General features: G+C 37.9%; 1 protein-coding gene across 10 annotated transcripts in view; it reads left to right on the forward strand.

Moving 5' to 3' along the window:
- Positions 1-12,147, forward strand: part of C3H2orf88 (chromosome 3 C2orf88 homolog) — a 62,913-nt gene that overhangs the window by 29,598 nt on the left and 21,168 nt on the right. The window contains exon 2 of one of the 10 annotated variants that reach the window (XM_027588954.2): positions 9,402-9,437. The exons of 7 other annotated variants lie outside the window; for them this stretch is intronic. The gene's annotated coding sequence lies outside the window, so the exon portion shown is untranslated. Of the gene's footprint in view, positions 1-78; positions 101-994; positions 1,114-9,401; positions 9,438-12,147 lie in introns of those variants that run through there. 2 more of the 10 variants (XM_035726554.1, XM_027588955.2) reach the window with 2 other exon arrangements.

The following is a 12,147-nucleotide window of genomic DNA, read 5'->3' on the forward strand; positions in this document are numbered from 1 at the left end:
AGACCAACCTCTAACCCATTTTAATATCTCCTCTATAGCATTTCTGCCAGGCTACATTTTCATCAAACACTTCAGTGCCAGGGAGCCCAGCGCTTCTGAGGTATCCCTTCTTTGTTATGATTAATAAGGCTTTGCTTACACTGAAATGACCACTGTTTCCTTGGACCTGTTTCTCCGTAGTCTTGCTTTTGCTAGTAGTCCTCCAATGTGGGAAATTGTATGGAAAATTTTTCAGCAGAGAGGATCTAAAACTTTCATCCATGTCTATGACCAAAAAATAGTTAAGAAATGAAAAGTCTAAAGTGGTACAGAGTTAAGACTTTTGTCCCCCTTACTGATAGCCTTTCAGAGCCCTGAGCTTCAGCTTCCTTGTCTGTAAAATGGGAATGATAATGTACTCTAGCTACCTATAGAATTATTGTGAGGATTAAATGAGATAATATAAAGTACTTAGTATAGTTACCTAGAAGTCAGTATTAGTTATCTTCACTAAATAATCATTGCTTTTATATTTCCTTCCTTCCTTAAGACCCTTCTCTGTGCTGAAAATCCTTAGCCCCAAAATGAATTCCATAATTCAATCTAATCTGAATAGTGCAGAGTGCAATGAGTTCCTATCTTCAAACTAAATCATCTAACACATAATTGCCTTATGTAGTAAGTACACCACAGTTGACTAAAAATCTCACCCCACCAGCCTCTCTTCCCCCACCACACACACACACACACACACACACATTGCTATCACGGTGGGCTTTATTAACTTAATTATATCCCTAAAAATTTCTTGAACATTTTTTTTCTTTTGTGTTACTTTAAGCCTCTCTCCAATTTCCAGTTTGCTAGATCTGTTTTAATCTTGACTGTGGCATTCATCATGTTAATTGTACCTTCTTGTTTTATGTCACCTGCACATTTGGTGAGTTTGTTCACCAGACAGTCAAGTCATTAATAATCTATGAAACACTTCCTTTCACCATGGCGGCTCACATAGAAGCCCATGTGGCACGGTGGAAATGGTCCTGAACTTTTGGAGGCTGGTTTTGGAGCTTGGCCGTGACCCTTACTAGCTTTGTGACCTGAGAAACTGATTTTCCGTATCAATAAAATCAGGTTAGTAACATCTACATTTCAGGGTGCTTGTTCGAATTCAAAGTAATGTACTGAAAGTACCAGGTGTGGTCCTGGTTGGGAACGTAGTTGGCCTTTGGGAGATACTGCTGAGACCAGTCAGTGGTCAGCTGAACTCCATTAGCACTGTCCTTATTAAACTATTCTAGCCTACAGGTCAGTCTTCTTCATAAGATATCATGAGGAAAATTTTAATCAAATGTTTTGCTAAAAATAAACATCTTGAGTATTCCTAACTGATCACAAAAGTAAATGATGTTAGTTTAAAAATGACTAATTCTTAGTGAAGTTCTAGTTTCTAGAAATCCCCAGTCTTTTCCCTCTAAATATTGCCTGTTTACTGATTAAATCTTGAATTTTGCCAGAAATTAGTATTAAACTAACTGGTCTGTAATACTTAGGAATTCTAATTTCCTTCTGTTTTGGATTTTGAAAAACTGGGGAAAAAGAAAGTGTTTGAATCTCTAGCTTCATGAGATGTCCCTCCTTCTTAATGTTTTCCAAAACTTTTCTGTGCTTACATCTGCAGGCTCTCCCTGGAATATAATTGACTAGAATTTGAAGACCTGAATTCTTTATAAAGTGACCTCTTCTGCTTGTACCTTGGTTCTCTCTTAATGAGGTTTCTTCTGTCCTTTCCTGCATAAAATCATTTACTTTTAAGAAAGCAAAATAGTTGCTGAGAAGTTCTGTTGCTTTTTTTTTTTTCTAATTAATATACCATCTGCGCTTGGATTTAGGAATTTTTTTTTTTTTAACTGGATCCTGTCTCCCAGAGTGAGTGTACTTATGAACAGCATGCAGCAGTTCAGCGGTGGAGAAATATAACCAATCATGTTGAAATTATAATGTTGAAAGTTTGGAGAGTCATAAATAACTCTAGTCTTGTTTTTGCCAGTAGTCCTCAAACATGGGAAATTATATGGAAAATTTTTCAGAGAGGATCTAAAACTTTCATCCATTTGAAAAGTCTATGACCAAAAAATAGTTAAGAAATGAAAAGTCTAAAGTGGTACAGAGTTAAGACTTTTGTCCCCCTTACTGATAGCCTTTCAGAGCCCTGAGCTTCAGCTTCCTTGTCTGTAAAATGGGAATGATAATATACTCTAGCTACCTATAGAATTATTGTGAGGATTAAATGAGATAATATAAAGTACTTAGTATAGTTACCTAGAAGTCAGTGTCTGATACAGGATGAGCCTGTACTTTAAGACTTAATTTATTGCTTATAAATTAAGAGTTGTGAAATTAAGGATGTGTTAGGAACATTTTTTCCTCTAACCTTCTAGGTTCTTTGGCTGATAAATTGATAGAAGACAGATTAACAGGAGAAAAACAAATTTAAACATCTGTACAGGAGCCCCGTAAGAGTATGAAACCCAATAATAAGTTGGGCAATTGAAGCTTATGTGCCATCCTGAGCTAAGGAATGGGGTAGGGGCCTGAGGTTAAAGGAAAGGAGGGTAATTGACAGGATGATAAGAAGAGCAGATATTTGGCAATTAGATGTTTATCTGCCCTATGGATAGGTCACTCAGATAAAAGTTATCTCTGGTAACAGCTCTCTTTCTTAAACCAGGCTCCCTATCTCAGTTCTTTTGAGTAGTTTAAAGGAGAGGTCAAAGTGTTTCTTTGAATCTGCTGGGTCTTGATTGCCTACAGCTCAAAATAATCTACAAGCAAAGTGGCCTAATTTGGGGTCCTGTGTTCTCCCTTTCAGATGTTTCACAAAGGGCTTAAGGTAAAGTAAATTAAGGAAGCTGGCTAGGTGCTAGATACAAGGGAGTGACAGAGCCCTGTGAACTGGGGAGTGAATGCCCTGCTTAGAACTATTCTAATTCAGAACAGTTTAAACATTGCACTGGCCAAGCAAAACACTAGCCCAACACTACCATGAGTTTGTGGACTTTGCTTTTAAGTGCCCTGAAAGAAACAGAACTCTGTAGAGTTCACAGTTTTATTCCCAACATCTAACACACTTTGAAGCACATGGATATTTAATAAATAGCCAAGCTTTAATTAGCATTTATTAAGCACCTCATGTAAGAACTGTTCTGTGCAAAATAACAAAAGGAGAAATGACTACTGCCTTTGAAGAATATTTAATCTCATTTGGGGAGACAGCACTTAAAAATTAGACCATTGAACTGGACATCAGTTCAAAAAGAGAATTCTGAGTAAGGGTTGGAGGAGTTCCAGGAAATCTGCACAAGGGAGATGGGACTTCCCTAGCCATGAAGATAGTACAGATTTAATTTAAGCAGGGAAGAGGGAAGGAGTGTTGGGTGGAGATAAGGGAGAGGTGGTGTGTTGCAACATAAGGGAAGCTAGAGGGAGAAAATGAGCATGGGTGTGTACAGTAAGGAGAATAACTTCATAGGAGGGAAAATTTCCTGGGATTAGTGAGAAATTAAATCCAATAGGTAAAAAGAGGGCTCTTAAAATGTTTAAATTAGATGTACCTCTGCCCCCACATCATCCCCAACCCCACCCTGCAATAGTGTACCATCAGCTACGGAAAATAGGAAATCTATAATGACTCCTTAGGAGTGTGGTATATGTATTATGAAAGAATGATGAAACTTTAAAGAGCAAAACTTTCTGAATTCATGATCTTTTGACCTAGAGTCTGAGTGGATTGGACACTGTTTTCCTATGTCTCCACATAAGAATAAGAGTTTTTTTAAGTATTCAGAAGTACATATACTACTGTCTGGAATTTAATTCGGTGATAGCACTTAACACACTTAATTTATTATTTATGCCTCCTATTCTAAAATATTTGGTTTCACTGTGTAACATAAAGACTAATCTTGAATCTGTAGAGAAGGAGAAAAACGCTTCCTCTACCCTTTTGGGTTCATTAGCTGGGTCTGCAAATCAAACTGATGATAGATTAACAGGAGGAAAAAAAATGATTACCCATGTACCCATGGGGGTCACAAAGAAATGTGCTTCAGGGAAACAGAATTAGAGATTTATATATCATCTTAAGGGTGATAAATTGTGGAAAAGAGGCTAGACAAATGAAAGGGGTTTTGGGGCTCCTGGGTTGGAGGTAAATTATGGAAAGTGACTAGGAAATGTATGATAAATAAGGATTGTTTCATAAGGTTTGTTAAGCAGATAAAAGGTCTCAGGTGATAAGAATTGTCTCTGGAGAAGTTCTCCTTGTAAAGGAGGTAGAGACAGCTTTACAAAGGGGACTTTTTTTTTTTTCTTCCTTTTTGACAAAAACAGGGTAGAGAGAGCTAATTGCCTTTGGTGCAAAACAACCCTTATACCATTGTGGCATATTTTGTGATGGCAAACTCTGACCTTCAAATTCCTTAATGGCCTTTGAGGTAAATAAAATTTAATGACTCAGAAAAATGTCACTTAAGATAATTTGATCCATTAAAATAACTAAGATTTAGGTATTTTGGATCAACTTTGATTAGAAACTACTTATTAAAGTTCAGGCTTGAGTAAGGCAGAGTCTCTACCTTCCATGAATTCATAGGCGGGTGAGAGGGACAGAAAAATATACCATCCATCCCAGTGGAAAGATGCATTCATATTGTAATAGAATTACACAAGGATTGACATTTTTAGGATTGTTTTTGGAGTATTTGGCTTCCACATTTGAGGAAGGTTTTAGGATTGGGCAATCTCATGTGTTTCTTGTGGGTTAGACGTTTGTGAATGGAATTGGGAAAGCTGTTCAGAGCATGGGAGCATGAGTTTTCAAAACCATCAGCTCAAATGCCAGCTTCTCCTTCCTTTTCACTTTTTTCTTCCTTCCTCTTACCTCATTACCAATTCAGTAATGATCTTATATTAATAGTAGCAGAATAGCTCCTGCATTTCTATAATGCTTTCTGGTTTCCCTAACCAATTTTATACATTACTCAGTGTTCATCATGGTACATGTACTCTGAACACCTCCCTTACCTATTTTATCCATCCCTCCTACCTCACCTCTGATAACCATTAATTCTCTATAATTAAAAGTCTGGGGTTTTTGTCCTTTTTTCTTTGTTTTGTTTCTTAAATACCATGTATGTGTGAAATCATATGTTAGTTGTCTTTCCCTAAATGCTTTATTTCAGCATTATACTGTCTACATCCATCTATGTTGTTGCAAATGGTGAGATTCCATTCCTCTTTATGGTGGGGTAGTACTCCATTGGACATATATACACCACATCTCCTTTATCCATCATCTATTGATGGACACTTAGGTTGATTCCACAATTTAGCTAATTATAAATGCTGCAATAAACATAGGAATGCATATATCTTTACAAATTAGTGTTTTCGTATTCTTTGGGTAAATATCCAGTGGTGAAATTACTGGATCATATAGTAGTTCTATTTTTAATTTTTTGAGGAACCTCCATACTGAAGAACCTCTATGGTGGCTACATCAGTTTGCATTCCCACCAACGGTGCACAGGGTTTCCATTTACTCCACATCCTCGCCAACACTTTGTTCTTTCTTGTGTTTTTAATTTTAGCCATTCTGATGGGGGTGAGGTGGTATCTCATTGTAGTTTTGATTTGCATTTCTCTGATGATTAGTGATGACCAGTGATTCAGCCAGTGTCAGACAAATTACAAACTACTGCCTGTGCTCTTTTCTAGGATTTTTATGGTTTCAGGTCTCACATTTAGATCCTTAATCCATTTTGAGTTTTTGTGTGTGGTGTAAGAAAGTGGTCCAATTTCATCCTTTTGCATATACTTGTCCAGTGTTCCCAGTACCCATTGTTGAGGAGACTGTCTTTTTGTCTTTGAATATTTTTGCTTCCTTTATCAAAGATGAATTGACCATTTTATTTTTATTTTATTTCTGGGTTTTCTATTGTCCTATGATCTATGTGTCTGTTTTTGTGCCAGTACCATACTGTTTTGATTACTACAGCTTCGTAGTATAACTTGAAATCTGGGCTTGTGATAACTCCAGTTTCGTTTTTCATTTTCAAGATTGCTGTTCTTACTTGGAGCCTTTTGTGATTCCCTACAAATTTTAGGATTGTTCTGTGAAAAATGCTGTTGGTATTTTGATGGGAATTACATTAAATCTGTAGATTGCTGTGGGTAGTATAGATGTTTTAACATTATTTGTTCTTCCAATCCATGAGCATGGAATGTCTTTCCATTTGTATCATCTTCAATTTCTTTCATTAGGGTTTTATAGTTTTCAGAGTACAGGTCTTTCACCTCTTTGGTTAAGTTTATTTCTAGGTATTTTATTATTTTTGATGGAATGGTAAATGGGCTTGTTTTCTTCATTTCTCTTCCTGCTACTGCTTCATTATTAGTGTATAGAAATGCAGTGGATTTCTGTATGTCGATTTTGTGTCCTGAAACCCCACTGAATTCATTTATCAGTTCTAATAGTTTTTTGGTGGAGTCTTTAGGCGTTTTTCTTAATTTTATTTATTTGTGAGAGAGAGAGAGTGCACGAGCAGCAGGGAGGAGCAGAGGGTGAAGAAGAAGCAAACTCCCCGCTGATCAGAGATCCCAATGCGGGGCTTGATCCCAGGACCCTGAGATCATGACCTGAGCTGAAGGCCAGTGCTTAACGGACTGAGTCACGAAGTTGCCCTCTTTTAGGGTTTTTTATGTACACTATCACGTCAACTGCAAATAGTTGTTTACCTCTTCCTTACCAATTTGGATGCCTTTTATTCTTTTCTGTTGTCTGATTGCTGTGGCTAGGATTTCCAGTAATATGTTGAATAAAAGTGGTGAGAGTGGACTTCCTTGTCTTGTTCCTGACCTTAGGGGGAAAGTTCTCAGTTTTTCACCATTGAGTATAATGTTAGCTGTGAGCTTTCATATAAGTTCTTTAATATGTTGAGGTATGTTCTCTCTAAATCTATTTTATTAAGAGTTTTTATCATGAATGGATGTTGTCCTTCGTCAAATGCTTTTTTTGCATCAATTGAAATAATCATATGGTTTTTACTCTTTCTCTTACTGATGTTGATTGACTTGTAAATATTGAACCACCCTGCAATTCCTCTTTCATTTCTGATTTTGTTTGAGTCCTTTCTCATTCTCTGTCTCATGAGTTTGGCTGAAGATTTATAATTTTGTTGTTCCTTTCAAAGAAACAGCTCCTGGTTTCATTGATCTGTTCTATTGGGGTTTGGTTTGGTTTTTAGTTTCTATTTCACTTATTTCTGTTCTAATCTTTACGATTTCCTTCCTTCTACTGGTTTTGAGTTTTGTTTGTTCTTCTTTTCCTAGCTCCTTTAGGTATAAAGTCCGGTTGTTCACTTGAGATTTCTCTTGCTTCTTGGGGTAGGCCTGTATTGCTATAAACTTACCTCTTAGAACAGTTTGTGCTGTATCTCAAAGATTTTGGACTGTTGTATTTTCATTCTCGTTTGTCTTCATGTATTTTTTATTTCCTCTTTGATTTCTTGGTTGACCTATTCATTGTTTAGTAGCATGTTATTTAACTTCCATGTATTTGTTCTTGTGGTTGATTTCTAATGTCAGCATTGTGGTCAGAAAAGATGCATGGTATGACTTTGATCCTTTTGAATTTGTTAAGACGTGTTTTATGGCCTAATCACTTATTTTGGAGAATGTTCCATGTGCACTTGATAAGAATGTGTATTCTGTTTTAGGATGGAATGTTCTGTTAGATTCATCTGGTCCAATGTGTCATTCAAAGCCACTGTTTCCTTGTTGACTTTCTGTTTGGATGATCTATCCATTGATGTAAGTGGGTGTGAAAGTCCCTACTATTATTCTGTTACAATTGATTACTTTATGTTTGGTAATAGCTGCTTTATGTATTTGGGTGCTCCAGTGTTGGGTGCATAGATATTTTACAAATGTTACATCTTCATGTTGGATTATTCTTGTTAGGATTATATAGTGTCCTGCTTTGTCTCTAATTACAGTCTTTGTTTTAAAGTCTGTTTTGACCTATACAGGTATTGCTATCGGGCTTTCTTTTCACATCCATTTTCATGATAAATGCTTTTCCAGCCCTTCACTTTCAATCTGCATGTGTCTTTAGATGTGAAATGAGTCTCCTGTAGGCAGCATATGGATGGATCTTGGTTTTTTATCCATCTATCACCCTATGTCTTTTGATTGGATGTAAATAGACTGTTCCAAAGTAATTATTGATAAGTATGTACTTACTACCATTTTGTTACTTGTTTTATGGTTGTGTTTGTAGTTCTTCTGTTCCTTTGTTCTCTTCAATCATGATTAGTTGGCTTTCTTTAGTGATACACTTAGATTCCTTTCTCTTTGTTTTGCATATTTATGACTGGTTCTTGATTTGTGGTTACCATTCAGTTTATATATAACATCTTATGCTTATAGCAGCCTATACTAAGTTGATGGTTGCTTAAGTTTGAACCCATTCTTTAGTTCTTCCCCCACCTACCACATTTTAGGTATATGGTGTCATACTTTACAACCTTTTATTTTGTGATTCTCTTGACTAATTTTTTTAATAGATACACTTAATTTTATTGCTTTTGTGCTTCCTACTTTTCTTATTCCTACTTTTCTTATTCCTACTTGTGGTCTTCCCTTTCCACTCAGAGTCCCCTTTAACATTTCTTGTAGGGCTAGTTTAGTGGTCATGAATTCCTTTAACTTTTGTTTGTCTGGGAAACTCCTTCTGTTCTGAATGATAGATAGCCTTGTTGGATATTCTTGGCTGAAGGGTTTTTTTCCTTTTAGCACTTGGAATATATCATGCCCCTTCTGGCCTGTAAAGTGTCTGCTGAAAAATCAACAGATAGCCTTATGAAGTTGCCCTTATATGCAACTGTTTTCTTTTCTCTTGTTGCTTTTAAAATTCTCTCTTTATCACTACTTTTTGCCATTTTAACTACTATGTGTCTTGGTGGGGACCCCCGTGGGTTGATTTTTGTTGGGGGCTCTCTGTGCCTCCTGGATTTGGATTTCTTTCTCCTTCCCCAGATTCAGGAAGTCTTCAGCTATTATTTCTTCAAATAAATTTTCTGCCCCCTTTTCTGTCTTCTCCTTCTGGAATCCCTATGATGCAAATGTTGTTACACTTGATGGTGTTGCTAAGTTCCTTTAATCTATTCTTACTTTTCTTCTCTCTCCTGTTCCACTTGATTGCTTTCCATTATTCTGTCCTCCAGGTCACTGATCGATTCCTCTGCTTCCCCCAGTCTACTATTTATTCCTACTAGTGTATTTTTAATTTCACTTATTGTGAAGTTGAGTTAATGAGTTCCTCATCTCTGATTCATTCTTTTTTATGCTTTCTGTTGTAGATCTCACTGAAATCTTCCTCTCTTTTCTCAAGTCCAGTGAGTATCTTCATGACCATTACTTTAATAGATAAAGAATATCAAATATATTTATTTCCATTTCATTTAGCTGTCTTGGTGTGATTGTTGTCTTCTTTCATCTGAGACATATTCCTCTGTCTCCTCATTTTTTTTCTAATTCTCTATGTCTGTTTTTGTGTGTTAGAAAGGTCAGCTATGCCTCCTGATCATAAAAGTACTGGCCTTATGAAGAAGAGGTCCTGTAGTGCCCTGCAGTGCAGTGTCCCCTCTTCACCCGAACCTGACACTTCAGAAGTGTCTCCTATGTGTGTTGCATGCACTCTACTATTGTGGCTGAGCCACGTTTGCCTTCAGTGCAGTCATTCACAATGGCTCTCTTTGCCTTTTGTGGGCAGGGCTTGGTCCCTCTGTTATTAGTGGGTCAGTCTGGGGCCACCCTGAACTTGAGTTGGGTCCGATCAGGCATTTGCCAGGGCTGCAGTAGCACCAAACTGCACGGTTTTTGTTGGTCGGTGGGGCCTACAGTCAGACCAGCCATCTGCCCCCAGCCCACTGCTGGTGCCCCAGTTGGACTGGTGTGTGTGGTTATCTTCTCTTCTCCCCAGGGCACAAGTCACTTTAGAGTGGCACTGGCCCCTGTTGGGGCTGCTTGCACAATGCCATGCTTGGGCTCTGCTTTAGATGGACTCCTGCCTAGGGCAGGTTGCGTGGGGCAGGTCCATAGGAGTATGCAGGAGTGGGGTGGGTGGTGTTAGCAAGGTTTACACTGGTCTGCTGTGGGAGGAGACCTGAGCCCCTCTGCAGAACTCCTGTGGAGAATGGGCTGAAGAGGGTGGGACTACAGAAGAATGCAGGATTGGGGCATGCTATTAGGAAGCTAGGTTAGAGAATGTTCATGTTGGTTCCCACAGGTGGCTGTATATCTGGGGGACAGGGGAGGAAAATGGTGCCTGCTAGCTCTTCTGTTCCTAGAGAAGTCTCCTAAAGATCCCTGCCCCTCCAGCACATGTTCTGAGATTAGTAAATAAATCTCCTTCCTATGTATCTGAGGCATTTTTCAAACTGCTGCTTCTGTGCTGTCAAGGCTGTTTGTGGTGCTGTCTCTTTAAGGGTAAGGACTCAGTGTCCTATATCCTTCTGGGTCTCCCAGAGCCAAGCCAGCTGATTTTTAAAGTTCCAGGTATTAAGCCTCACTGATTGTTAAGAACTTGTGAAGTTATGCCCCTCTGGTTTTTAAAGCGAAATATTGTGGGGATTTGTCTCCCCAGTGTGGGCCCCCATGCCTCACATGCCTGGGACGGGGTCTTCTCCTCTTCCCTCTCCATGCCTGGAGTGGTGTCCCTCTCTCTTGTGGACAGTCTTGTGGGTCAGTTTGGTTCCTGACCATATCTCCACCCTTTCAACCATTTTTGATGTGGCCTCTTCTCTATGTGTAGCTATGAAGAGTCTGTTTTGCCAGTCTTTGGGTCATTTTGGGGGGGGTTACTTCTGATGTGGGTGTTATTTAGGTGTATCCATGGTGTGAGGTGAGCTTAGGATCCTCCTACTGTCATCTCCCTTGAAAGCCTCAAGGTGTCTTTTTTTTTTTTTTTAAGAAACTTGGTAAGAATCTTGTATGAACTACCAGTCTGCACTGAAGAAATGAGGAATGGTTTCACAAAAAATAATTTTACCAAACCCTAAAATCTCAAGCAACTTTTCCCTTCCTCCTGTACATATAGTGTTAGGATTAATAAAAGGCACACTTTACACTGCACATAGAACAGTGCTGCCCCCGAAGTTCATATAGGTAGGGTAGAATGTAAGATTCAGGAATATTTAGGTAAACCACAGATTATCAATAAATACTGAATTTATGGGAGATACAGGGGTTGCTCAGCTTTTTAATATTCTAATTTGTAAACCTTGATCTTTTGGAACTAGTGCCATGGAAGGCATCTACCATATCTCCTCACAAACGTGTGCTTGTTCTGACCAATTTTGCATTAGTTTAACCCTCTCATTTTGACTTAGCTTGGTGGCTTTTTTTTTTTTTAATTTAGATGTATTATAGTCCTATTGACTATTTTTACTTGCTAATTAAGTACTACCACTTGGATTGGTGGGTCCAGTGCTGTTCTTTCTTCACAAAGTGGTGAATCTCATATTAGTGTTAAATCTGGGTTTGAAGCAGCTAAAATGTATTACATCAAATTATAAGTTTGATTTTTTAAAAAGACATTTCTGATAAAAATATGTGTATTTGAAAAAAATTGGGAAAGCGAAAAGCATAAAGAGGAAATTTAAATTATGTATAATCCCATCACCCAAAGATCAACTCTGTTGATGTTTTCCTATATTTAACTCTATTCTTTTAAAAGCATGTAAATTTTAAAAATTAGAATCATACATGTATGTTTTTCTGCTTTTAAAAATTATCAATTCTGGGGCACCTGGGTGGCTCAGTCATTAAGCGTCTGCCTTCAGCTCAGGTCATGGTCGCAGGGTCCTGGGATCGAGCCCCACATAGGGCTCCCTGCTCTGTAGGAAGCCTGATTGTCCCTCTCCCACTCCCCCTGCTTGTGTTTCCTTTCTCTCTATGTCTCTATCTGTCCAATAAATAAATAAAATTTTTTAAAAAATTGTCAATTCTGAAGACTTGGATAAGTCTTCTAATCTTTGTAAAGTTTTCTACCATATTTTAGGAGGCAGATTATAATTTCTACGTTTGGTGTCTTTTTAGCTAATT

This window comes from Zalophus californianus, chromosome 3 (genome assembly GCF_009762305.2).
Source record: "Zalophus californianus isolate mZalCal1 chromosome 3, mZalCal1.pri.v2, whole genome shotgun sequence".
NCBI classification, from domain to species: domain Eukaryota; kingdom Metazoa; phylum Chordata; class Mammalia; order Carnivora; family Otariidae; genus Zalophus; species Zalophus californianus.